General features: G+C 45.8%; 1 protein-coding gene and 1 long non-coding RNA gene across 15 annotated transcripts in view; both read right to left on the bottom strand.

Annotated features, from left to right (window-relative positions):
* The window catches only part of LOC135416934 (arf-GAP with GTPase, ANK repeat and PH domain-containing protein 1), a 319524-nt gene that overhangs the window by 9966 nt on the left and 281977 nt on the right, over nucleotides 1–27581 (bottom strand). The gene's annotated exons all lie outside the window — the stretch shown is intronic.
* On the bottom strand, nucleotides 1055–27432 carry LOC135416938 (uncharacterized). Its single transcript, XR_010431819.1, has 2 exons — nucleotides 23366–27432; nucleotides 1055–21972 (listed from the first exon to the last, which is right to left on the bottom strand). It is a non-coding gene; the product is annotated as an uncharacterized LOC135416938 (long non-coding RNA).

The following is a 27581-nucleotide window of genomic DNA, read 5'->3' as shown; positions in this document are numbered from 1 at the left end:
GCCATACACATCACCTGAGCCAGGCCCCTGGTCCTGGTGACAGATTCTCTCCCCCGGAGTACAAAAGGCCAAGCTCTGTTTACGCCTTTCAGCCGTGTTTACACTGCTCCCAGTAATCTAGTGTCAGGTTAGCCCTAATCTGTTTTTAAATACTTATGTAAACAGCTCCTTCCACCAGCAAATCTGGATTAGTTTTGCATCATTTCCTGGGACATGTGGAGTGACCTTGCTTTGACCTGCCTGGATGCTTTTCAGGCACAGCTTCCCAAAGCTTGTGCTTCCCTACCCCGACCACAATTTATCCTAAAACAGGTCTGGGGCTTTTATTCAGAGCAAAAGTGCAAACAGAAAATTAACACAGAGAGTGCTCTTTTACATCAAACCTCAGAATGACTCCTGCAAGACACACCAACCTCCCCCCACAAGGACCCATTTGGGGAGTAGCAAATTAACCTTTGATGGCAAGATCTGATAACCAGAGTATCATTGCAGGTATTCCAGATGGAGAGGAGGAAGAAAAGGAGTTATCAGAATCTTTAATTCATGGGGTTTCTATCTGTATTTTTTTAAGGTAAAAACACAAACCAGAACTAGTGCCATGAAAAGGAAAAAGTAACATGCAATTATCTACAGTAAAACAGGCATTCTTGCAGCAGGTCTGCTTCCGGTATCCACCTAGATTATCTTCAGGGATGTTTACAGCTCATGTGATTTTTAACATACATAGAGGTATTGAAAGTATAACCAATACATCCACTGCGTGTTTAAAACGTGCCACATTGGAAAGTGAAGTGATTCAACCTGTGCTGTTCACCCACAGCAGCTCACATCAGGGCTTTGGCCATTTCTTTCTCCTATGTCCATACATCCTAAAGGTAAACTATACCTCAAACACCTACTCAATTAATTTTCTTTAGCCAAGAGTCTGCAAATGAATCCCCTTTTCCCCCAGACCATCTTTTCGGTGATAGGAAGTTCTGGCTCCTGTCAGAGCACTGGCTGTTGTGATCACCACGGCTCCAAGAAAAGCCCTTTTTTTGTTTACAAAACAAGCTGTTTGACACAAGTCTCCCACTTCCAATCACAATTCACCTCAAAGTGTAACAGTGACGCTGTGATATGCACTAAAATACAAAGAATAAAAGCTTAGTTCAGGCAGAAGCTTTCCAAGCTTTGGGCTGCTGGTTTACAAATTCACTGGCACGAATTTCTCATTTGCCGTGTGTCGCACGGGCAATCCTGATGCCCTTGGGAGGCTTCAAGAAAGAGGGATGAAGATGCTCCAGCCCTGCTCAGGTTTATCCTACTGTCTCAAAAGGCTGGGGGAAGGAGAGAAAACCCTTTAAAAATAAATGGAACAGGAAGGGGAAAATAATGGCACCAGCATTAGGGATGGAGACGATGCAACTGGTCCCTCCTTAAGGCACTCCCCAGCATGATCAAGTCACCCATAACTGCTCTGCATTAACTGTGTGCTCTGGTCAGGATGCATCCCTTAACCAGAGTAAGTGTGGTGCAGAGCCTGGGAACAGCCAAGGAGACATGGAATCCCTCAGGAGATGCTGAGGCCAGCGCAGGGCCCTGCCACCAGCAGCAGGCTGTGACACGGGGCTACATTCACCTAAAAATCCAACCTTTGCACGTGGTTATTTCACCTCACTCCAGTTTCCCTTTTCAGAAAACCTGCCTGATTTTTCTTCACCACGCAGGGCACCAAAAGGCTCCATTTGTTAAAGCCCAATTCCACCTTTGGAGTCACATCAAGGGTTGTGGTGGGAACACAGCAAACACCACAAATCAAAATAAAGGTGATTCTAAAGCCTCAGGCATTTGGGGCAGCACGTCACTGACATCAGCTACTGAGTGAGATCTTATTCAACAGCACAAACTGGGCACAAGAAAGACACAGCATTTGGATTTTAGGGTAGAAAACTAAACCTTATCAGAGGTAGCAGGAGAAGCACACTCACCCAGGCCTCACGGAGAGCCGAAACATAGAGGGGCTGTTTTCCAATGAGCATCTAGAAAGCCAAGGCCCACAAACATCCTCCCTCCATCTCTGGCACACACCATTTAATTTGGATGGGAAGTCCTGGGGACTTTCCCGGGAGACAGCTGCAGCTCTGCCGCTGGCATTCATCTCCCAAATCCTGACAACAAGACATAAATACTGTAATTGTTGCTCTGATGCCCCAATTTCACTTCTGGGATCCACAGCTTGTCTTGGTCGAGGTTTCATTTCCCCCAAGGAAGGCCAGTCCAAGAGCAGAGTTGTCAGCAGTAGATCACTTAACCTCATTGCAGCTCCCTGGAGGACCACTGCTCACATCCCCTCTTAGTTAATGAGCTAAAAAATGAATTATTGGAGCGGTCAGCAATAAGCAGGAAGAGGAGGCACAGTGTTTCATTTCAGCCAGCACTGACATACCTTTAAATAAATCAACTGAATAAGAGTACAAGGAAGTGTGAGGAAGAGCAACTCATCAGGAGAAAGACACCAAACCAATCCCTAAAAATAAAGGCTAGTAAACATTTCCCTTGTTTTCTTCCCTTAGCTGTAATCCTGGCAACTCCAAACCACCCCCTCAGTACCAGAGATTTTCAGCTGTAGTTGTCAAAGCCAAAACAAGACTCTTAGAGTGAACTTTCAACAGTGGAGTTTTCTCAGGACCAAATTAAGAGCTGGTGTGCTGGAGAGGCAACACCTCCATGCACTCAGATGGTCCCAAGGATTTACCAAATGCTGGAGAACATCTGAACTGCCTCTTCCTCATTTGTATTAAAATGAATAGATTATAACCTCCTAGATAAACTTAGAGAAATTAAGAACAGAGTTCCAAGACTTCCTTTGAGCCTTTTATCTCTAAAGTTCTGTGTTCTAACCCAGCTTGCTGCTACAAACTCCAAACCTCACTGGTTACACAAGGGGCAAATACAAGGGGCAAAATACTCTGGGGAACCAGAATGAGTCACTGAGCCTTGGCCAAAGCCCTCCAAGCTCTCTGCTCTTCCAGGAGTCTCCATCACCAGTGAGCTCCAAGTACACACAGTGGTGTGAATAATGAAATCTCTGTTGTGGCAGCAATACTGTACATAGGTAAAGGGTTATTAGAAACAGATGAAAATTTCAGTTCTCAGTTTATTTTGATCTAATTAGGTGCTTGCTTCTCAAGATAATGTCCAATTATTTAAATTACTCTGCCAGCCACACCACATCATTATTATCAGGAAACATAAATACCAGGCCCTGGGAGGGGGGAGGGCTAACTAGGGAGCATCAGAGGATAGAAAAAGCAGATTTGCTTCCAGCACAGCTTCGCTCCAGGAGCTGCACCGCATTCCCCACTTGTGGTTTGCACTGGAGTTGCTCCCTGAGGAGCCCATGTCCTACAAACCTCAGCCCCACAGAGCACACTGAGTTTTACACCCAACATATCCAACCAGGAGCCTCATGCTGCTGGTATCCACCCTCCATCCTTACTCCTCCTTGCTCCTGTTCATCTCTGCCTTCACTTCCATGGTCCCTCACACATGTTTGGTGGGGAGGCATGAAAGGCAAGCACCAAAAGGATTTGGAGGGTGGAAAAAAAAGTCATGTTCTTACAGTGACCCAGAATTGACTGTGTGGATGGACATCATGTGGATGGGGACCCTGAGAACTTGCCATCAAAATTCCACAGCTCCAGCACAAGAGCAGCCTTGTTCTTGCCAGAGCAGTACCAAGGATGACAAAAATGTTGTGTCACTCACTCAGTACCCAGAATTACCCATTGTTTGTTAAAAAGCTGGATTGATTTTTGAAGATTGAATCAAAAAGACAACGGACAGCAGGTATTTATCATGGAAGAGCACTGATTTCCCACCACCTGAAATACTGTGTAGGCTTGGTGCAGGCATTTTGAGGTGAAGTTTTATCCTCCACACCTCTGACAACAGCAAAAAGTTCTTGAGATTTTTTACTTTTTCTTCTCACTTCCTAAAGAAACTAATTCTGTAACAGAGGAGGCCTCTAAATGTTCTCTCCAGTGTGGCTGTGCAGGTGCTGTGCCCGTGTGTTGCCATTTCTGGTTGCTCACTGAAGTACAACCGTTCAACGCCGTAGTAACCTGGCCAGCTCAGCAACAGCACTGCCAAATATTCTCTCCTGTTGGCCAGCTGACAAGGTTAATGTGTCTCTTCCAAGAAAATGAAGTAAATCTAACCCCCTGTACCTCCCAAACTCCTGGAAGAGCCCCAGAATGTGTCATTAGCTTCATGGTCCAGCTTGCAGGAAGCCGTCACCTAATGGCCAGTGCTGGGCAGCTGGTTGTGCCGGGGCTTCCCATTAAACAGCCCCCTTTGTGATGATCCTGACAGGGATGCAATGTTGGGATGGGTAAAAGAAAAACATCGGGGAGGGAGGGACGGGATTGAAATGTTGGGAAGGGTTCCCGATGTTTTTAATTGCAACAGCGAAGGGGGGAGAAGAAGCGAGGGCGAGAAGAAAGGGCTAGCAGCAAGGAATTTCCAAAGTGTCTTCCTGCCCCGAGCAAAGCAGGAACTGGGAGGAGAGGCATGGAAGAGGAGCTGGGAACAATATGCTGAGAAAACACAGGGGCTTCCTCTCTCTGCAGGAGAAGACCCCGGTGTATTGCACAGCCAGTGCTTAGCAGCTGAGTGGTTCGAGCCCGCATGCCTTCTCTGCCTGGCCGCGTTGCTAAGGGGGAGAGTGCACAAGCCCACCAGGGATATGCAGGTCCCTGGCAAACAAGAGGGCTCCAGACAGCAAACAAAGACCGAAAGGGTATTTATTCCTTAATTATGGAAAAGCTCTTCAGAAACAGACCACTGTAAATCCCGCCCGCCCGGGGAAAGGCCCACGATTTATGCACGCTGGGGCAAAGAGGGAATAAATATCTCTCTGGCTCCTGATCAATACTATGAGTGTTTTGCCAACCTACAGGGTGTTTTATGAGCTGTAAGGACAGAAAGGGATCATTAATAATTAAATAAAGTTAACCTATTAAGCTTATTACTTCTTACAAGTTAAACATCCCTGACGGACGAAGACCAGCCCCACAGGAAAGCCACAGATCAGCCAACCCGTGTCTTGCCTTGGACTCTGCTCCAGGGCTGCCTCCAGTGAGCAGTGCAGTAACCCAGCTTGGAAATGATTTCATTACTGTCTGATGGGGAATTTGTCTGGCTGTGGACTGTGTTCAACCCACCCTTCAACCTGCAGACTTTTGTCCAAGAGACAGAGAAAGCCAATTCAATGCTGCATAAACATGGCAAATTCAGGTTACTTCTCCTACTGTCAGTCCTATTCAACCAAACCAAACCAAACCAAAACACCAGCACCAAAAGGCACAAATCCCTACAAGTGTTCAAGGCCAGGTTGGACGGGGCTTGGAGCAACCGGGTCTAGTGGGAGGTGTCCCTGTCCATGGCAGGGGGTGGGACTGGATGGGCTTTAAGGTCCCTTCCAACCCAAACCGTTCTGTGATTCTGTGAAATAAAGGTGGTTTCCCACCAGCAGCACCTTGCACTGTCAGGGACCTGTTTTCTGGAGCCCACAGCCCAGGACCTTCTCCACCATTAGCTCTACTATTCCATTTTCCAGTTTTCCTTTTGTAGCTGTGTGTTTAAGGGAAATAAAACCCTACTGTGCATGAGGCACAGAGATCACTCACACGTGCAGAGCTGAATGTGCTTCTCAAATTAATCACACCTTGCCTGACACTCACCAGTATCGTCGTAATTCAGATTCAGTGGAGCTTCTCCACCTTTCTCCCTCTCTCCTGACAGGATCCCCTCCAAAACAGCTCCAAAGCAGCTGCTTTTTCTGCACGTCTATGTTACCCCTCCAGTGATGCCACAGAGTAACCAGCACCTCTCCTTCAAGTGTTAATACACCCGCAGGATTTATTACTGCCCAACATTAATGGCCAGCCTGGCCAAGACATCAAGGTTTACTGATTCCAGGCTTTCTAGATAAATATCCTGCAACTGTGGGCTCTGATATATCACAGAAAATTGCAGTCAACTTATGTTTTCATTGCGTAACACTCCATCTAATAATTTTTAAGGTACCCTCGATAAAATATATCACACCCGAGGTTTATTCCGTATGAAGTTAAGCAAAAACTATGTGACACATAATGGTGGGGGATACTGTGGGTACTAAGAAAAGGCTTATTAAGCTGAGAATAAAGATCCTAAAGGTGACAACTGCAAGCCCTGTAAGCTGCTTAAGTCTTTTCTCAATACAAATCCAAGCTTTTTGGTCTGTGTGAATATGTGAAATGAAAACAGTCCCCAGAGATAAAAAGCTTGAAGAATGCCACAAATTGTACTTTCCCACTAACCCTATATGCCCCAAATTTTTTAAACAGCATTGCCAGCAGTATTTCAGAGGGAAAACCCCAAACAATGGTGAACCCTAAGGTTTTAGAGCTCCCCATTGCCCAGAGGAGGCCACGAAGATGATCAGAGGGCTGGAGCACCTCTCCTATGAGGAAAGGCTGGGAGAACTGGGATTGTTCAGCCTGGAAAAGAGAAGGCCCAGCGGTGACCTACCTGTGGCCTTCCAGTGCCTGAAGGGAGCTGACAACAAAGATGGAGAAAGACTTTTTGCAAGGGCCTGGAGGGACAGGAAAAGGGGGAATGGCTTCCCACTGCCAGAAGGGATACTGGGAAGGAATTCTTGGCTGTGAGGGTGGGGAGGCCCTGGCACAGGTTGCCCAGAGAAGCTGTGGCTGCCCCATCCCTGGAAGTGTCCAAGGCCAGGTTGGACAGAGCTTGGAGCAACCTGGGATAGCGCAAGGTGTCCCTGCCCATGGCAGGCAGTGGGACTGGATGAGCTTTAAGGTCCCTCCCAGCCTAAACCATTCTGGGATTCTACGATTTTAAACGTGCAGCTTGGAGAAAATAATTAAAAAAGCAACGTGAAGAGTGGGGGAAGCTGCATTTCTGCTGAGGTGTGCAAGGGAGACCTCGTGAGAACCTGCAATACAACTGCCATGAACAACAGCTCCCTCACACCCACCCTCTGCTGACCAACAGGAAAACTGCTGAGTTCATGATCTGATTCCTCTGGCATGCAGGTACAACATGCCAGCCATGTAAAATGTAACCCACCAAAAAAAAAATCAACAAAAAGGCTAATAAGTGAGTTATCACTGTGGGTCTAGACATGAGTGGGCTGCTTCCATTTCTTGGGTGGTCACACTTGGGCACACCACCAGTGTTACCTAAAAGAAGCCAAAAGCTGCTCTACAACAGTTGCATAGAAATGCTAAAACCAAGGAGTATATTTGCTTCTTGCTTGTTTTAGTAATAAATATATATATGCAGGGAATAGTAATTGGAAATATGCACCTAATGTATTTCATTATTCATGTGTAACCAGACTTAACCTGATGTCTTAAGTGTATAAATCAAATTGCATTGTGCCAGTACCTAAACACAGACTGGAAATTTCAATTTGCAATTTGATACACAGTCACTCAGGTTAGAAGATTCCATTAATTTGCAATTTGTTAACACTAATTTTCTCCTATAGGAAGGCTATGCTTAATGCAGTAGCACTTTAAACAGAGCTCAAGAAATCATTACATACTTTTTTCCTTTTTTTTTTTTTTAAAGGAAAAAATATGAAAATCCTCTTGTACAGTATCCAAACATTCCAGTGCATAAATCTCAACAATCTGTGCCAGGTGGGGGGTGGAGGGAGGTGGCAGGAAACAAGGATGTCCCTCAGCCCCACAGCTCCTCCTGTGCCCTGACCATCACGGCACATTAAGGACACTGTGACACAGCTGATGTGATCTGCCTTGGAACAGATCCCAGCACAAACAGAGCAGAGAGGAGAAATGGAGCTTCTCCTCTGCAAATCCTGCTGGAAAGTGGAGAAGGGGCAGAACTAGGAGTGCACCAGTGCCTTCTAAACACTGAGGGGGGGAAACCCCTCCAAGGGCTGCCCAAAGGGTGACAAACCTGCAGAGCAGGCTAAAGAGAGCTCAGATGAGGGCTTGCTTAGCACACAAAGGTGGCTTCAGTCATAGAATCATTAAGGTTGGAAACGACCTCTAAGATCATCAAGTTCAACTGAAAATGGAAAAAAATGTGTTGTGGGCTCCAGGAGAAGCCAATCTTCACCCAAGAATCAAAAACTGGAAGAGGAGGGGCTAATCACAACACTGCACAAAGACCTCCCAAAATTTACTTGATAATTTTGATCCTTTGCTACCAATAACTCCTACAGTTTGGTTTACAAGGAAAAACAAAAGCCCTTTCAGGGGGCTTTAATATTACCTTAATTCCAGCAGAAGCAATAAGATGACACTCTTTGGAGTATTTGGGGTAAAACCACTCTCTAACATTACACTGAATTTATGTAAGACATAAAAGAGAAAATACAAGTAATAAACATTGTATTAGAGCATAGACTGTGAAGAAAAACACATTTGGAGCAGCAAGGAAATAAAAACAACTGCCTGCTCTGCACAAGACAGCAGTGGGAGGCAGCAGTGTTTGCAGTGGGAGGTTTGAGGGCAGGGGACCATGGGCAGCATTTCTGGGACATACGTTGATGCTACAGGGACCTCTCCACTGTCCAACTCTTCCCAGATGACTTGGAACCCTCCCTTCTTCTCTGCTCACCTTCAATTCCAGAATCACAGAATTGCTAAGGCTGGAAAAGACTTCCAAGATCATCAAGTCCAGTCTTCAAACAAATACTACCATGCCCACTAAACTATGGCACTGAGTGCCACTTCCAGTCCTTTCCCAAACACCTCCAGGGATGGTGACACCAACATCTCCCTGGGCAGCCCCTGCCAAGGCCTGACCACCCTTTCAGGAAAGAATTTTTTTGTAATATCCAACCTTAACCTCCCCTGGCACCACCTGGGGCCATTTTCCCTTGTGCTATTGCTCATTGCCTGGGATATACATCCCATACCCTCCTCTTCCTCTCCGACACATCCTCCCTTCTTGGCTGACACGCCTGTTCCACTACACCACCTCTGTTGATTACTCCTTCAGCTGCTCTGGCTGTCTCTTACATTTCACTGATGACAAGGGCTCTACAGAAATTGTTCATGTCATCAGACTCTTCTGAGAGTCGTACTTACTAATGGCTATTTTTATTTAGTAAAAGTGATGCCTTTCATGGCAAGTTGGATGTGAGGTATTCCCTCTGTTCAGCAAGTGATGGGACTCCCCTCCACCTCAGTTCTACTGGGCTTCAGGTGTTTGATGCCTTTCTCCAGCCACAAACGATAATTAGTTTAAAAAAGGTTGTTGGTAGAGCCACTCATGTTTCTGAAAAAGCAAAGTGAATGAAAAATTGACTTGAGTAACTAAGAAAGACTTTAGAAATACTCAGCAGTGAACACCCACAGAAATCCATGAGGTTCCCCTGTACCTAAAAAATGAGATACCAAGACTTTTTTTTGTTTGTTTGTGTATTTTCAATAACGGGACGTGCAATGATGGGGTTGCCCAAATATGCCCCGAAAAGTGGGATTAGAGATGGACTTGGCTTTCAGCAGATATTGGAGTGCTCAGGTCCTGCTGAGGCATTTCTAATTGCACACCTCTGCCTATTAATCACTTGCAAACCTTTAGGCCTTTATGATTTACAAGCCATAAGGTTGGTGCTTAGCAGTGGGAAACCCGCATAAAACCTGACAGCAAAGAAAATCCGCACTGGAGCCACCTGCCAAAAGTGACAGCAAGTTCCACTTCGACAGCAACTCAAAGAGAGGTGTGCAGGGATCTCAAAGCTCAGTTAAAGCCAGAATTAAAAAATTAAAGCCTCTTGCCCAAGTGCTGTTGGTGTGTAAGTGCCTTCTCTCTCCCAGCTACTTCCCTGCAAATCCCTCTTTGGGCCACATTTGGAAATTATTTAAAAAAGATAAAATATCCCTAATCTGTTACCAATTAGAAGAAACATGTGAATATTATTTTCTAATTTGTGACTCAATCTTAAAAGCAAAGTCACTGAAATAATTACATCGGCTCCTGAATATTCCTATTGTGCTCCTGAAAAAAAATGAACAGTGGGTATGTCCTCTTCTGCCCGAGATGCCCCGGGGCTGAATATATCCATAAGAACCATCAGAGCCCTGAACGTGAACTGAAAAAACTGTGATTTCTGGTCTGTGGCAGCTGCAGCCCAAGGGCTGCCAAACTGATTAGTTCCCTCCTAATGGTCTTTGTGTAACTTGGGTTTGTGGCAAGGAGGTGGGACACGGGGACAAGCCAGGGAGGCACAAGTGGAGCAGCAAACACAGGGTGCTCTGGCGCCCACTCCACGAGTGACCCATTCCCCGAGCCAGGATTTATGACAGAGACTTCTTTTCAAAAGCCAGACATGGCGCGACTTGAGTGACTAACTCCTGAAAATTGGTAATTTCCTGGTGGTTAGCAGGGGAAGGTCCACCAATGGGGAAGCAGAGGCTGCTAATAAATTTATAGTGCGTTATATGCCAATTAGACCCCTTCAGCCCTTCAAGAGGCAGCGCCACCAATCAGGTTATCATTCCACAAATGTACTCTTTAGGGCTGATCTCATCACAAATCAATCCTGCATTTAAAGTGCAATTTTCATTAGTATTACCTGGGAATGCACTTGTGAAACAATGCAAGCAGGTATTTTCCTTCTCTCCTCTGGGCGCCCTTCCTTGTGCAGAGCTATTTGCTTCTCGTACACAGCCACGTCTGAGCCTCCAATGGTAAATAATCATTGTGAATATCACATTAATTCTGCATCCAGCCAGATTTATTACACACGTCATACCTGGGAGTTTCACCGTCACTCACAACCCCTCGGTGAAATTACATCCTTGTACCTGACCACGCACCATGGAAGATCCTGTCAATACCAGGAATCAGAGCAGATCCCTCAGCTTCCCACCCCACCACATCCACAAGTGCTAAGACACCCGATGCTGCTTGTCTGGGCATTCAGAAAAAGGAAAAATGCAGAAATAAACAGTCTGTCTGGGTTTAGCATCTTCAGCATATGTACAGATCTACTTTCAAACCTCTGGCCACAGCTAAAACTGCACCTTGGTGCTCATAGTCTATGCAAGCAATAATTGTATTTTGGATGTTCTTCTTGGCCTTCCTTTCTTGCTGAACAAGGCCAGAAACAGCCTTTAGTTTCAGCTTTATAACCTATGGCAGCACAAAGATGCCTCAGGAACACCTGGGAACCCGAGTGACTAGGAATGCATTTTCCTTTCCTTGTCAAGCCAGGTTCAGACCTTGGAGAAGCGCATCCAGAAACCTGTCACAGAATCATGGAATATCCACAGTTGGAAGGGATCCCCAAGGATCACTGAGTCCAACTCCTGGCCTTGCACAGACACCCCAATAATCCCACCAAGTCCTTGAGAGCATTGTCCAAACGCTACTTGAGCTCTGGCAGCCTTGGGGCCGTGACCAACGCAACCTGACCCAACCCCAGGTGGCCTCCACATATTTCACTTCCAAATCACTTCAAATTCATTCTAATTAAGGTCAACACTTTGTGATTTGCTTGTCAGCTGCCACAGCACAAGCACGGGAGAAGAAAAACGTCCAATGGCTGAGGTTTTTTTGGCTCAGAGCACTATGGGATGTGCTTGTGGGGGCTCTGGAATCTTCTGAGCTTGTGCCAGGAAGAACAAACAACTGTAAACTTTCACAGTGCTTTGTTCTCCTGCTCCTGTGCTGGGATGTCCTACGGCATTTGGGATATGGCAGTCCATGCTGGAAGTTCACCTCACTGAGCACAGACAAAACACCCACATTACAAGAACTTAAAGAACAGGAACTCTCTAATGCAGGAATTCCCAAAGCAACCTTCACCTTCCTGCTCCCCAGCCAGGTAAGTTCCTCTAAAGTCACAGCAGGACCAAATTTTGCTTCCCAAACTGCCCCTGCCCTCGCTCATTTTAAATTTTGTGGAGGCTCTTCACAAAAACCCACAACATAGGAAGAGCAGTGCAATGCCTCAAGCCCTGGGCTGTCACCTGCATCTTATTTCTACTTAACCTCTTAAATAACATTGGAATTCACTTTGTCCCCTGATGGGCTCCGTAATGAGAACCACCTGTCAATCACGGCTCCATTAGCCTGGACAGACTTTCACTTCCTGAAACAATTTATTGGATTCCCAGAAGCGAGTGGGCCTTCCTCCTTTTGAGCCAGGTTTTTTTGGGGAGGTATTCAGCGGGAGCGGGTCTCCCTTCTGTCCCTGCTGAGCGGGGCATTGTTTCCCCCGTTTGCTCATGAAAACGGTTTCCTGGCTTGACCCACCTCTTCTTGTCCTGGGCAGGCCGAGTGTTTGCCAAAAACTTCTTTGGACTGCTCAGTTCAGCGGCGCAACACAAAACCCACCAGCTGTTTCCAGCCACTGGGGCAGGGGAAGAAGCCAATCGTGCTGTTAACCCCTTCCCAACAAAGCCCCACGGCACACAGAGAGCTGGAGCAGCGTGAGCCCGTCACCCCTGCGCCAGGGGAGCGGGACTCCAGGGGAGCTCCTTCTTCCTTAGGAAAAAAATATCTGCTCTCATTCAGCATGAAACCAACCACAATTTTGTTTTCTTCTTGCTTTCTCTTGGTTACACTCAAATTGCAGCTCAAAGAATCTTACTAATAGAGGCTAAAAGCACTTCCGTTGAAACATTACCCTGAGTATTTTCATTTCTCTGAATGTGTGCGAGTCCTTACGAGGTTCATTTGCAATGTGCCTATCTGTTTTGATGAGATAATAAAATGTATTTTACTTAAAAATATCTCCATTGCCCCTCCCAAAGGAATTTAAATGGTCAGTTAATCTTTCTGCTTCTGAACAAACTACTGAGTAAACAAAAGAGGGCCCGAGATTATATAAACCAATATTTTTTTCCATTCTAACACTGGTCTCGAAGACTAAAATACAGATGTACCTGAGCATTGGCTGTGTGCTTTTTTAGTATAAATCAGTTTAACTTTTAGCCTGGGAAAGGAAAAAAAATGGAAACAAGATGATAGTTATCTGCAGCCTTCTGTGATTCTGGAGTCAATGGTAAATGGGGGGACTCGTTAGTGCCATAGTGATCCAATCAGGATGAAATTATGCAGTCATGTAAGAAATAATATCTATTAGGCTAATTTAATCAACGAATACTTTACAGATGAATTAGAATGCAGAATCCAATTATTTCAAACATTGGGACTGTCAGCCGCTGTGTTTCTGAAGCGGTGGAAGGGGAGAAAAGGAAGGTTTTAAGGATCCTTCTGAGACGAGGCTGGTTGGGCTGTGTTTACAGCAGGAGAGCTTCTAACAGCAGAAAAGCCCACAACCACAATCAGCACCTTCCGCAGCTCAGAGGGCTCGAATCCAGCCCCTCTCCCTGCTCCTGGGGCACCTTCCTCTGGGATATTGGTATGGACAGCTTGATCTGCTGTTTGCAGAGGCTGCTAATTACTGTCTCCAGTCTTGGTAATTTCCCCTCGCCAGTCACCCTTTAAAAGGAAGGCTCACACTCTAATTACAATGGGTCTTTTGTTATTTGGCAGGGCAGACGTGCCCCTGGATTGGTGCAGGACACCCCCAACTCCCTTGATCACAGGAGTGTTTGTTCCCTTGAAAACCAGAGGTGGCTTTACGATGCCAAGCAAAGGGAAATGGTGCACAAAGAATTACCACTAGAAGGGGAAATTGGTTTAAAACACAACTTGACTCAAAGAGGAGAGGACAGAACTGGGGGCTGTGAGCACACAAACCACATCTGCGATCCAGAGCGACTCAACATCTACTTTGCTGATGCTTTGTCCAGTCACAAGGGGAGCAAAATACCTGCCAGAAGAACACAATTCCCCCAACAAGGAGACTTTTGGATTGGCTCCTTGCTATAGAATAAAGAAATCCCACATCCACTGCCTCTCTGTGGAGAATTTTCTCCCCAGTCCACTGGAACTGGTGTTTCATAAACAGAGCAGCCACCTCTGGCTGGGATGTGACTGTGAGAAGTCTCCTCCCTCATCACTTTTCGTAGTTTAAGGTGGACTCCGGTTCCCCAGCACTTTTCAGGAACAACAGAATGATTTGGGTAGGAAGGGACCTTTAAGACCATCTCATTCCAACCCCCTGCCATGGGCAGGTGCACCTTCCACTAGACCAGGTTGCTCAGAGCCTCGTGAAACATCTCACACACACATCCAACACCACGCAGGTCTCACCACACCTGCCCACCACATTTACTATCACAGCAGTTAATTCAAAAACTGAAGATGGCAAAGGAGTATGTTTTTCTCAACTCCCCGGCACAAAAATGGCCTTTTCCTGCTCTCTCAGCATTAACAGACAAACTACTCCCGAAAGCTCTTGGCAGCTTGAACAGAGGAAAACAGGGCTACAAGAAAGGGATGGATACTTTAACCATCTCCTGGACTATCTTCCACAAAGACCTTAAATGAAGTTTAAGCTTAAAACTTTCATTTCCTCCTGCTGGCCTAAGCATTTCTTTTGAGTATTTGAGGGATATCCCGAAGAACAAGAAAGCCTGGAGCCTGCTGCACACTGGGGATGCCCCATTGCTCTGTAAGGTCTGTGCCGCGATTCCCAGCGTACCTGTGATCCAAACATGTCTGCCCTGTCATCTGGAGCGGTTAATGGACTCTCTTGCTTATTTAAACATTTAATGCTCTTCTAATGCCCAAATTATGCCTGTTTGACGTGATGGATTAGCACAGAATACAGCAGTGACAATTTCCTGCAATCTGTGGAATATCAGATTTTGATTACTTCAGGAGGAAAAAGTAAAGTTCTAAGTAAACTGCTTTGATTGATAAGAAGCAGAGGAATAGTTCATGTGGTGGTTCATTGGGAACCTTGATGAATGCCTGGCAGGACTATCATGAGTCTCCACAGAAGACATGAAATAGCTCTGAGAAGATTTAAGGTATTTATTGCTCAAATAAAACAAAACCAAGTGACACAAGTAGGTGAAGCAGTGCTGGGTGATTGAAATCTGCTGATCAGGACCAAGTGCAATTCCAATTTTTGCAGGGCAAAAACTAATTTTCCAGCTTGCCCACAGAACACTGCTGGCTATTTTAGGAATTTTGGATGCTGCCTTTCTTCAGTGAGGAATGGGGATGGTTCCAGATTCAGGTCTTCATGGCAGATTATCTGCTAGTTAATGCTGGCAGTTGTTCTAGTTTTGGGTGGCAAATTATTTAGAAGTACCCTTTTAAGATAAAGCTATTTTTTTAATATATGTATATATATATATATACATATACATGTATCCCATAAAGCTAGAATATATATGTTCCATGTAATGTTGGACTTGACCTTGGAGGTCTTTCCCAATCTTAATGATTCTACGATTCTCTCTCTCTCTATATAGAGTATATATGCTCTTTCTATATATACCCACTCCGTGGGCCCCATTCCCTTCCAGCAGCAGCATTCCCAGCTAAGAGACTTCAAGCTGAGCAGGTTTCCCACAGGAGCAGCCCCAGCACGGGGATGTGGCTGCTGCCTGCTGAAGGCAGCACTGATGTCTAGTACGAGGTCTACCTTTTGCTGCCAGGCAAGGTGCAGAGCTCCTCTGAAGTGACAACCTGTCTTCTTACCAATTACAAATCCCTCTGATTCAGGGCTTCGGTGGCAATAACACGTCAACAATCTCCCTGTGATGGCAGGAGCAGATGTGACCCCTCCACTCTGAAACAGCTGCTGAGCTGCGTCTCTTGTGAAAATCCCCAAAGCCCTCCCTGACTGCGGAGGGACTTTGTATTGAAAGCATCTTCCCCAAACAGTTCAGACTAAGGGAACCTTCTGAGACATACGAGGAAGAAAAATGATGCACTTGAAGGGAGGGTTGCATCAGAAGCACCTTCTCCTTCAGAAAAGGGAGTTGCTCTGAGCCCACAGAACTGTTTTGCTATTAAAAAAGCCAGTTACAGTTAAGCTGTGAAGAGAACTGATTTTTTTATTTTCAGTTTACTATTGCTGGGCAGGGTTGATGGATGTTTTGGACAGAAGAGGCTGAAAGGAGGCTTTGTGAGCCAAGATGATTAAAACAGTTGTCTTGAGCAGAGTTTGTCTATTCTGGAAAGAAGTGGGGGAGACTCCAAGCAATCCATCAGCAATTCATGGCTGGCAGAGGAGGCACTGATTAGAAATGACAGCTTTGCAACAGGTTTGAAATCAAAGGGCAGTAAAACCAGCTGTGTAGTTGAAAAAGCTGCCCAAAAGCTACAAGGATCCTGATGATCTTCACCTTTTCTAGCTTACCTCCTCCAAGATCCACCATGTGGTGTGATGGGAACACCAGTGGCTTTGCTGGCACTCCAAGGAGGATAAAGAAGATCCTGGTAATAAAATGAAGGATCCTTACAACTTGCAGTGTGAGAACATGGTGGATTTGGAGGAGGCTTTGATGCTTAGGTGGGGTGTTTAGGGACACGGTTCAGTGGTGGACCTGGCAGTGCTGGGTTAACTCGGTGATCCTGGAGGGCTTTTCCAACCTTAAAAACTCTATGAATCTATATTTCAGATGCACAGTGGAATCCAATGGCAGGGTTCGTTATTCCAGGCTATTGAAAGAGACCATGCAAGAGCAAGGACTAAGGATCTCTTGCCTTCCCTGCAAAATGCTTGGACTTTCCAGGGCTGTTAGGACAAGTGTCCCAAACCACTTGTCCTCTGCTGATAGTGCTTAGGATGAGATTCTTAAGCTGTAAGCAATCAACCCACTTTGTCTACCGTAAAAGGTTCTTCCACGTAGAAGAAAAAGAAATTACTGATTATTCTGAGATCCAAGCAGTGTGACAGACCTGGCTGGTTATTTTGCACAGCTTTTGTAGTGAAAAAAAATATGTTCCTCTTATCGCTGTGATCTGGCAATTAAAACATTTTCCGCGTGACAAACAGCAGGCAGCTCCCACCAACAGCCAGAAGGAGCTCCACCACGTTCCTGAGCATTTATTTTTTAGCTCCTCGATCAGACCATAAGGGATGGACCACTGAGAACTGCTGGGTCAGACCCTAAATTGCATCTTGGTGGGCATCTGATCTCAGCCCTGCCTTGCTGAACCCGTGAGCTGAGCACTGGCAGTTCCAGCAATCCCCCGTCTGCTTTTGGAAACCACATCTGAGGAACACAGTAACCTGGCAGCTACCTCGAATCGTGCCTGGATGCTTGGAAAAAAGCTATTGCTCCCTTAGAGATCAAGTGGGCAGCAGCCCCTTAACAGGAACTGGTCTATGAGCTACCACCACATGTCTAATTAATGACCCTGCCGGTCGCAGCTGGAAGAGCTGAGCTGGGGGTGATTAATTAAATTAGCTGGCAGAGGAAATTACAGTGGAAAAGCCAAAGTTTGATTGCTCCATAATTAACCACAGTGCAAATAATATCTGCATCTATAACTTCCAGCGATGAGATCAGAAGCCAATTGAATTTGGCACTGATTGAAGCTGTAAATATCCTGTGGTGAAAAATGATAGGTTTGTTCTGAAGGGAAAACTTACAGAAATGGACATCCAGCGGATGAAGGAGGGGAGCAGGGGACAGGGGAGGGAAGAGCACTGGAATTAGATCCTGATTTCAGCTGATCTCTGCAGTCTTCTGCAGTGGTGGAGGACTCAACAGGAAGAAATACTTTACAATCTGCTGGAGCTGCTGGCTGCTGTGAGGTTCCTGATCAGAGATTCAGTGAATCCAGAAAGCAAGGGCCATAGAGATCATTCAATCCCTTGCCTTTCCCCACATCCCATGTTTCCTAGTGGTGGGATTCACTGCTTTCCCTGGGAGAGAACTGCACAGCTTAAAGCAACCAGTCCAAACAGCTCCTCTCCAGTCCATCCCCTGCTCCTGGGAACACTTGCTTGAACTACAGGAATCCATTTTTCCAAGGACATCACCTCCAAATGCCTGAAAACCCCTCTATCTCCCCCCAGTCATTATAATTGCATTAAGCTCCTAAAGCATCTCCTTCTGAAGATCCTCAGTGAAGACTTGAAATATTTCTTACCATTCTTCTCCCCAATTCCCTTTCTATTTTGCCAAGTTACAGCTATAACATGCCCACACCTCCATCCCTGTATCACACTGAATTACTGCGAGTAATTCACTTTCACTGCTGCTGTAGTTCTGGCTTAAAGAAAGCTCAGGTTTTTAACTGAGGCCCAAAACACACCCCCTTCACACACCCAGATAAGCCAAGATTTATTTACATGCTTCTCAAACTGTTATCCGATGTACTCCTCAATAAAACCTGCATGTTCCAGAAAATACTTATTTTTTTAAAGCACTGAAACCAGTTTCCCTGAATGTTGAACTAATAGTGAAAGGGGACTAATACACATATAAAATATTTCATATTTTGTGTATTTTACACATTATCTTGAATTTATCAAGGATATTATACATATGCCTGATAGATTCTTGATAAATGTGCTTGATAAACTCTGTGCTTGTAAATATATGTTTCCTGTATGTCCCACTATGGCAGTGAAATGGTCTGTCACCTCTTGGCTGTTAAAAATACAACCCAAACCTCTCTCCCCCAGGATGTCACATGCACTTTCCTCTTATAAAATATCACGTCTGAGGGTGGAGGGTATTTTCCTTGTCTTACTGTGACATCCCCCATGACACCTCTTGTTCTCCTCTCTCTCTTATTCCCCATCTTAACACATACACTGATATCCAATGAGCTGTCTGACACCCCAGAAATGCAAATGTGACAACAAACACCAGCTAAAACATCAGATTTGGACACACATTAATTTCAGGAGTCCCAAATCTTTATCAGAAGAGTTGCCTTCTGAACACTTTCATTTCACTTGGGCCATTCCCATCACACATCCTGCACAACCCTAGGCCTTGTCTGCTCCTCCACACACCCCAAGACCCCCTGTAAAACACACTGTGTCCTTAAAAAAAGACCCAAAATGTTGGTGACTGATTTTTAACATACAAAATAGGTACTTTGCATTTGGCTGCTGAGTTTATCCAGCCTCCAAATATATTTTGTGGAGGCACCAGCACACCCCTGTTCCAGCTTCACTCTGTTGGACCCATCCTGGGGCTGATGAGCCACAGGCCAGGGGCTTCACAAAGAAACCAAAACTGCAGTTCTACCACTCAGAATTGCAACTGCAATAATATTTTTAAATAATCATATTTATTTTAAATACTATGTTAAATAATAGTATGATTTAAAATAATAATATTTTAACTTTTCGCCTAGACTGGGAGTCCCAACGAGTAACGCCAGTTAATTTCTGTAGCTGCTTTTCTCTTTTCCTCCTCTTTGCCTGAATGGAACAGGTGAATCCAAGCAATCTCAGGTATCTATTTACGACTGGTCTGAGCTGTGGGAGCTGCACAAGTGGCCAAAGCAGATCTGGTCTGGAGGGGCTCAGACAGGAACACACACATATGTCATTAGCGAAGGATTAGGGCTGCAAATTTTGGCTTCTTGAGATGAGAAAGGAAAAAAAGGCAACTTCTGGATATCATTTTCATAAGACATCCTTCAGTTTTAGCACACAGTGACACAATCCTGTTCTTTCCACCTGCAGAGGAATCTAAAAAGCATTGATGGGGCTGAGATTTTATTCTGTGTGCACCTCGGTTTCCCAAGCCTGCCTGGTGAAAATACAGTAAAAACATCCCTTAAGAAATTCTGACCCGGATGAAAGAAGGAAAATGTAAATCTTCGGGGGGAAAAGCAAAGTTAGCTGGAAGATTTCTAGGCCATGACATAATCATCTGTTCAGCACGAAGGCTTTTTGAAGCCTGTCCCATCTGCACCTTTTGAGGCTCCCCAATTACCAAGGGATGGTTCTTCCAGCTCCCCAACCTCTCACAGACTCGCACAAAAAATGCTTCAGCGACAGGACTCGCCCTGTCTGCACGACCTCGTTAATAGGTACAGGGAGACATTTCATCTCCCTCTGACTCCTGCCTCCCAGCCCTCACCTGTGCTCACCTCCACACATTTTAACCTGCTATTTAATTATTTGAATGTCTGATTTCTCCTGGTCACTCTTTCAGTGCCCCCACCCCCCAGCACCCTGACATGGAAAAATGCAGCAGTAAGAACATTATCTCTGAGGAACTGAGGATATGTGAGAGCTGTGGGGAACCTGCATTCGGGCTCGTGTATCTCAAGTTTCAGTCCAGTCAAAAGCCAGCACCATCTTTTCACTGCTGCCCTTTTCATTTAGTTATCTTACTGAAGTCTCCTCTCCCCAGTCCCTTGCCATAGGCTACCAGCTTCCTGCAGAGCCAGAAACAAAGCTCCGTCTTAAACAAAGGGGGGAAAAAAGGGAAAAAAGCACAAAAGAAAGTTGGTCACAGTTACTGTCAGGGAGCCCTGCGGGTTCTGTAGCCACGACCAAAGCGAAGGGATGCTGCTGCTTCTGTGCCTCGTGTCACTGGCCAGCAAAGCCACCAGGAGCACTGCCTGTTCCTAAAGTACTGCTCAGCATCCCCACCGTGGCTTTAGCCACGCTCTTCCCTCCCCAGGAGCTGAAACAAACCCATGAGCCATTCAAACAGCCCCCGAGGGCTGAGAGGGGCAAAACCAGCACAGGCTGACCACTGCCACTAGTGACAACCACCAAAAGACTGCTGCCCATGAATGCAACCTTACTGGAACACCCCACCTGGGAAAAGGTAACGTGAGGACCACCTCCCTCCCCCTCAGCCTATCCAGTGACAGCCTGTCCTCATGTTTAACCACAAGCAGTTTATATATCTCTTAACACCAGAAAATGTGTATAGAAACGGTAGAAAGAATTTATATAACAAAGGCTCAGCAGCACAAGCCAGGAATAAACTGGCTTTACAGCAACTTATGCCACACACAGAAAGCAATCTGAATTATGATTAGTCAAACTGCTTTATGTTTGGGGAGAGCTGATGTACAGAGAGGAAGATGTGACCTCAGGGCTGGAGGAATGCAAAGAACAGGTCAAACACCAACTACACAGAAAAGCTCCAAAGGAAAAGAAAATATTTTGCCTAAGATTTCTATCTAACAAAACAGAATATTTCCTCTCCTCCTGGATGTTTCCCCTGCCAGCAGCTCTGTAGAGTTTCTCAGCAGCAGCAAGTGCTCAACTCACAGTAGTTCCCAAAGTATTCACAGACGAGCCTTTGGATCTGACCCAGGGGATCCCCTAATAGCTGATGCTTTTGGCATTTTTTTCCTCAATGGTTTTATTTTGGTCTTTTTATGATTACAAGTTTCAGCCTCACAAACAGCTGAATTTCAATAGCAACACAAGTGTTCAGTGCTTTTCCTTTTGGAAATAACTGATAAAATAGTTACTGTGAAAGAGAGTGAGGGCAAAGAGGACCTTGGCAAGGCTGCCCAATGCTTTAGACAGCAAACTTCATTTTTCAGTTGCTTTTAGCTTGCCATATTTAAGATGAAACTCTCCATACCTATTCCTCAGGTGCTGTGGAGTAGCAGATGTGTGCATGCACACATTTGAGCATGTAAATGATAAAAAATGGGTTCAAGAAAGCCTAGTTAACAGAGATGTACTCCTCTCCAAAATGTCCTGTTTTAGTCTCTGATCTAATTTCTGTTTTCTTTCTAAATGCTTATAAAAAAATCAAGGAATTTTCTGGGGCAAGACTAACCCACAGTGGCTGACATCTGATTCCTTTTCAGCTGTACTGGCCTTTGGTCATTAGCTTGATGTGAGCCACATCTCCCACCAATTCACAAATAAAATATCCAGTTTTTTTCCCACTGGAAATGAATCTTCTTGCTCTTCCACGCTCCTGTTGCAGTGCCACAGGTAAACAGTGACCCAAGTAGTTTCTAATAAACACTGTGATGGTTCTCTCTCTATTAGTACGTTCTGAGTTGACCTTTTCAAGTAGCTTTTGGCCAAGCAGATGTGAAGTCCAGTGAAAAGACATTCATCTTCAAATCTGAGATGCTCCCTAGCTCTGCCAGGTGTCTGGGAGAGAACTAAGACAAAAAGAGAAATAATCAGGCCATATTTAAACCAGAAATTAAGTTTGGAGCCAAGATCCGACACGGATCTTGAGCCCTTCACAACAGGCACTCACCCACTGGACTGGTTCTTATTCTAGCAAACAACAAAAAAAATATCACTTTTTGTACAGCTGATTATTGACTTAGGAATACTCTTTTCCCTATCTCATCACTGCTCATACAACACAAAGAAATCCTCCTTGCCTGAGTCCTGAACATAAATCCTAGATTTTCCAAAGTGTAACAAGCTCATCAACTTCTTATTTAGGGCATTTCAGCTTAACCTGGTGCTTTTCAGCGTGGCAGCCAAAACCAGCCAGGAGTTGTGAAGAATCTCAGCTGAATAAAGGTACCTGGAGCTGACTGCACCTCCAAGGTAAAGCATTTCAGTCTCTATCACCTGCCCTGCTGCAGAGACCTCCAGAGGCAGGATGTCCCCCAACAGCTCTGATTTGGAAGGCTAACACACCCAAGGGCATCTTTCCTTGAGTCTTCTTGGGTGTGCCCAAAGGGGGTTTCTTGTTTTTTTTCCACCGACACTGAAAACTACCTTTGAAAACAAGGGGTCAGTGATTTCCACAACTCCTGGGAATGACATGTCAGGGAAGAAACCCAAATGTCTCTGCAATTGTATGAAAACAGCAAAAAACTGCTAAAATAGGGACTGTTGCCTTTCTCTTCCTTTTGTTTGAAAGTAAAGCTCCTTGAAGGCCCTTCCCTTCTATTCGGCTTCAGTATCCAAAGTTTGGCCATTGCCTCTGGCCCACTGCTCATGAGAGAATCATGGAATGGTTTGGGTTGGAAGGACCCTAAAGCTCATCTTGTTCTACCCCCCCTGCCACAGGCAGGGACACCTTCCACTAGCCTGGGTTGCTCCAAGTCCCGTCCAACCTGTCCTTGGACACTTCCAGGGATTTCATAAAGTGGTTCTGATGCTATTTAGATTGAAAAGAACAACAATATTGTGGTTTTTACACCTCTGCTTTTTCACAAATGCTCTAATACACAGCTGAAGGAGACAGAAACACTTCCTTTGCAGGTTTCTCTTTCACCACCAATGAGGAAAATAAGGATTATAATAATTATTGCAAGCCAGGCTTCTGTTTAAGAAGTGTTTGAGCTTTTATCAAAGGCAGACTTGCACACAAGGAACGTGCAGTTGAACCAGGGAGCATTTTATCTAAAGCGCTCATTAACTTGGACAACCCGGGTCGAGGGTTTTGTGTTGTTGTGGTTGGTTTGTTTTGATTTTTAATCATCCAGGCATCTCCCATGCCTGTACAGGCACCAGTGCTTTCCCGGATCAGCTCCTGCATGACAAGGTCTGCCAGGCAGCTACAAGGACAGTAAAACACAGTGCACTAACCTGCACCTCTGGAGTGCTGCGTCTGAGCTTCCCAGGCCTCCAAAGGGTGAAGTCTGACCAGCAGCCACCCCAGCTGACATTCCATTTGCCTCACTTAGTCATTCCTATTAGATGCATTTCCTGGAAGCTACTGGTAAGTGACAAATTTTATTCTTATCTTTTTAATTTGATTGCAAAGCAATGCAGTGACTCCAATCTGGAAGCCCACGACCCAGCATGTGAGAACTGGTTCACTTTTACAGCTGTACAGGAGGGAGCTTTGAGTTTACTGGCAGCAATGAATCAGTCTTTTTATTTATGCCCGTGTTTGAAAACGCAATACCACCGTAACTAATAATTTATACATTTTCCTCATTACCTTTATGAAATATCTGCTGTCCAAAAGAGAGCTAATAGAACTCCAGCTCACTGGGAGCTGTGCTGCTCGGTGGAGTTCAGCCACCAGAAAGATCAGGAGTGAGTTACAACTCTTGGGCTTTGTTGGTGTATTTTTACTTTAATTCTTCTTCTTAATTCCTTCCCGAAACCTCCGTTGTTCACGGGACTTGCTGAAATAGCTTAAGTGAAACCTTTAAGTCAAATCTTAAGTCCCCGAGCAGCTGCTGGGTTGGCAGAAGCCCAGCTGTCTAAACTCTACCGGCAGTAAATGTCAGTCTTGCACACAAACTGCGTGCCTGGAGAACCCACAGGCACATCTTGGGCCATCACATCCCATCACGTCCCCGGCCCAGACGTGAGACCTGGAATGGGAACCGTCCCCACAGCCCCGGCGTGGCGCGGAGCGGGCCCTGCCCGTGACAAGCGTGCTGCAATGACAGAAATGCACTTGGAGTTGCAATTAGTGGCACTGTCATTTTCAGGCGCTCCTGCCAATTAATTAAGCCTGTCAAATGGAAAAACAGCGGCATTCACATGATAATTTATATAGGGAGAGACTGGCCCAGCAAAGCTGCCGCTGCCGCCAACAAAATCCCCTCCGAGCGCTCAAAAAAAAAAAAAAAAAAAAAAAAAAAAAGAAGTAGAAAGGGGAGGGGGGGAAGAAAGAAAGTTAAACTGTCCTTGTTATAATTGTTAACTCTGATCGCTCAAGTAGAAGACGGGCTGATTAAAACTCCAAACGAGCCCCCAGCTCGCTTAAATCTCAGAGTCCGGAATGATAGAATCAGAGGAGTTTATTCATACCATTAAGCCCCAGAGAACTTAATTGAAAGAAGAGCATAGCCTGGACCTTGACAAGCGGGAGGTCACAGTAATTGCTGCCGGACATATTTAACATTAAGATAATCAGGCCATTAATTACCCTTTGGATCATTAAATCAGCCAGTTGCAAAATGAAATTTCTGCCTCTATTACTCACTTGAGAGACCACAGGGGTGGCTTTTAATTTATCAGTGAGCTTGAGATACAAAGGACCAGGCTTGGGGAGGAAGGAAAAGGGGGAGAAAGGAGGGGGTTTGCTTCAGCAGAGGCAGGAATATCAATCCGCCATGCTTGGTGATCGTGGCAAATTAACTAGGTAAGATAACCTCGGCTTCTAAAGGCAGAAGCTGGGGGTATGTAAATAGATGAGGGCAGACAGGGAGATCAGAGCCTGCACACCACTTAGCAGGATAATAAAGGAAATCATCCTTGATTATCAGTGCTAATTTGGACACTGCCGGTAGCTTGTTATGCGTGTTCTGAGTAGCATTTAATTAATTCAATTGCTTGTTAATGAGGGAAGTGACATGTGGGGAGCAGATGCCACCCAACTGCAGATGGGTTCTGGTCAGCCCTTCACAATAAAATCTTCCTTTTTTTTTTTTTTTTTTTTTTTTTAATTTATTTTTAAAAACCCCCTTCCCCCACCCCTGAAACGGGAAAGGTGTCAAGCGTGGAGGAGCATTGAAAAGGCACAAAACACTGACCTCATCAGGCCAAGAACCGCCAAGAAACCGGAGCTGACAATGCGGACAGAGAGGTCCCGATGCTCCCCCAGGCCCCGTTTGTGACGCTGCTGCCTTATGCCAGGAATCCAAGACCAACAGGACCATAACAGCAGCTCCAAAAGGAGCCAGAGATGAGGCATCCCTACCAGACCCAGGATACGATTCTGGGATCCCAAGTACCCTGTTTCCCAGGGTTTGCCCTTTATTTGCACTGTCTATAAAAAAGGATTAATTATTTTTGCGAAAAATGATGGTATGGGTCAATTTTTTTCACAGAAGACACGGTCTAATATTTTTCATCAGTTATACCCCAGAAAGCAGCTCAGCCTTGGAACAGCAAGCCAGGCTTTAGTGCAGGACTGTAAAACTCAGCTAAATACAGTCAAGCTGCATAATGTTTTCTCGACACCATTAAATTCAGTTCATTAGTGAGTGAGGGATCAAACTGGATCTCACAGCGGAAGGTGAAAGGCAATTCCTGGCACTGCTGGCTCCCAACTCCACACTGCTCAGCCAGCACTGGATTTTCCTACCACCTTTGGTACCCAGAACAAACAGGGTGACTGCTGTGCAAACAAACCCGAGCACAACTGCTGCAGATGCTCCAGCTAAAGAGCAGAGCTTAAAACCACGCCTGGGCTTCTGCCACCCATCACTTAAAAAATAGTTTTAATGGAATTGGGTGTTTGTCCTATTTATGAATATTCTTAAAAAGATACCAAAATGGTGGAGCCTTTTAAGGTTTGCACTTAAGGTTAGCCCTTTAGGGTAGCTAATGCAGATATCTGGCATCACTTGAGTAGGAAAACAAGAAGCAGGGTGCCTGGACATGACCCTGGCCTTCCCTCCGCTTGCCCAGCAGCTTCCAGCTGGTGGAGGTGACACATCATCCCAGTGAGACAGAGATGGAGACCTTGGGAGCTCAGAGGAAGAGGGAGCAGATAATCGTCTCCTGGAGTGGGCAGGGGGATGGTGGCAGCTTGTCCCCTTTGGAAAAGGCCAACAGCATCTCAGGAAGTCGATGGTGGCAACCAAGTCTGCAGACAGAATCCACGTGGGTAGGAACAGTAACGTGGAGAATGCAAAACCTGTGAGGTGTGTCCAGGAGGAAGGCAAATACCTGTAGGAGACTGACACACCAGTGCAAAAGGCCCAGGTCACACACGGCACAGAGTCCCCAGGTCGGCTTCCCCACCTCTCCAACGTTCCCGGAGCAGCGCTGCCCCACCGGGACACTCGTGTGCTGCCCCACTGCAAAGCACCGCTGGCAGAGTGTGCTCAAACAGTATCAATAGCAATTAGAGGAGAGTCCTGATCTCATCCCCAGCCCCGGTTAATTGTCGCAACATTGATTTACTCTAATTTGACTTCTCACTCCAAATTAAACCCGCATTACCGAGGGAGGGACTGCAGGCAAACTCTGCCCACTCCCCCCGCCAAGACAGTAAATTTAATATTGAATACACTCACAAAAAAACCTGGTGGTTGTTGCACGATCCATACTGAGAGATCTGTTCCCTTTCTTTCCCCCCTTTCTCTTTTTTTCTTCCTGTGAGTAATTAAAAGATGCTTTTCTTGACTAATGATGCCCCTGTTTGGAAATGGGAAGTCGATACTCCTGCACCAGCAGTCAGCTCCAATTTGTCACAGGGCTCCCGAAGTTTGAGCGGCGGCTCTCAGGGCTCTGGTAATTGCTGGAACCAATTACCAGCTTTCCAAAGCTGACCTAGTCATGGACCCACGGACACCCCTGCTCAGGGCCAGCTGGTCCCCATTCCCTTTCATACTCAGGATCCACACGTGCTTAGGTTTTCTACTGCCTCATCAACTTTTTCTGCTGTTTATTCCCCCTTCTTCCCTGGGATCACACCAACACCCTCAGCCCGACCTCTGCCTCGTCCTACTGCTTTATCCCACACAGCTTCCTTGGGGATCCCACCACACCTGTGCTCCCAAAACCTCCCAGGTCAATGCTCGAGGCCATCCAAGGTGTTGCTTTTGATCCAGAGGCACTGAACAACCTGGAAATCTGCTTACGGAATTCCAGAATGGTTTGGGTTGGAAGGGACCTCATTCCATCCCCTGCCATGGGCAGGGACACCTTCCACTAGCCCAGGTTGCTCCAAGCTCTGTCCAACCTGGCCTTGGACACTTCCAGGGAGAGGCAGCCACAGCTTCTCTGGGCAACCTGTGCCAGGGCCTCCCCACCCTCACAGCCAAGAATTCCTTCCCAATATCCCATCTAACTCTGCCCTCTGGCAGTGGAAAGCCATTCCTTGTGTCCTGTC

The sequence above is a fragment of the Pseudopipra pipra genome, chromosome 7, assembly GCF_036250125.1.
Source record: "Pseudopipra pipra isolate bDixPip1 chromosome 7, bDixPip1.hap1, whole genome shotgun sequence".
Lineage (NCBI taxonomy): Eukaryota > Metazoa > Chordata > Aves > Passeriformes > Pipridae > Pseudopipra > Pseudopipra pipra.
This window is presented reverse-complemented; position numbering and strand designations above follow the sequence as displayed.